This window comes from Musca domestica, unplaced genomic scaffold (genome assembly GCF_030504385.1).
Source record: "Musca domestica strain aabys unplaced genomic scaffold, Musca_domestica.polishedcontigs.V.1.1 31, whole genome shotgun sequence".
In the NCBI taxonomy this organism is placed as follows: domain Eukaryota; kingdom Metazoa; phylum Arthropoda; class Insecta; order Diptera; family Muscidae; genus Musca; species Musca domestica.
In genome coordinates, this window is record NW_026712309.1 from 2,842,384 (window position 1) to 2,842,596 (window position 213).

The window sequence follows — 213 nt, forward strand, 5'->3', positions numbered from 1 at the left end:
AAAAAACCCCGACGAAATGTCAATATTTAAGGAGTTATGAGCGTTTTTAAATAGGCTATTTTCCTCTTTAAATATCTGCCATAATTAAAACGATGCCTAAAACCCCGAAATGTCACATATTTAAGGAGTTATGAGCGTTTTTAAAATAGGCTATTTTTCTTTAAATATCTGCAATCAAAACGATGCTAAAAACCCGAAATGTCCAATATTTAA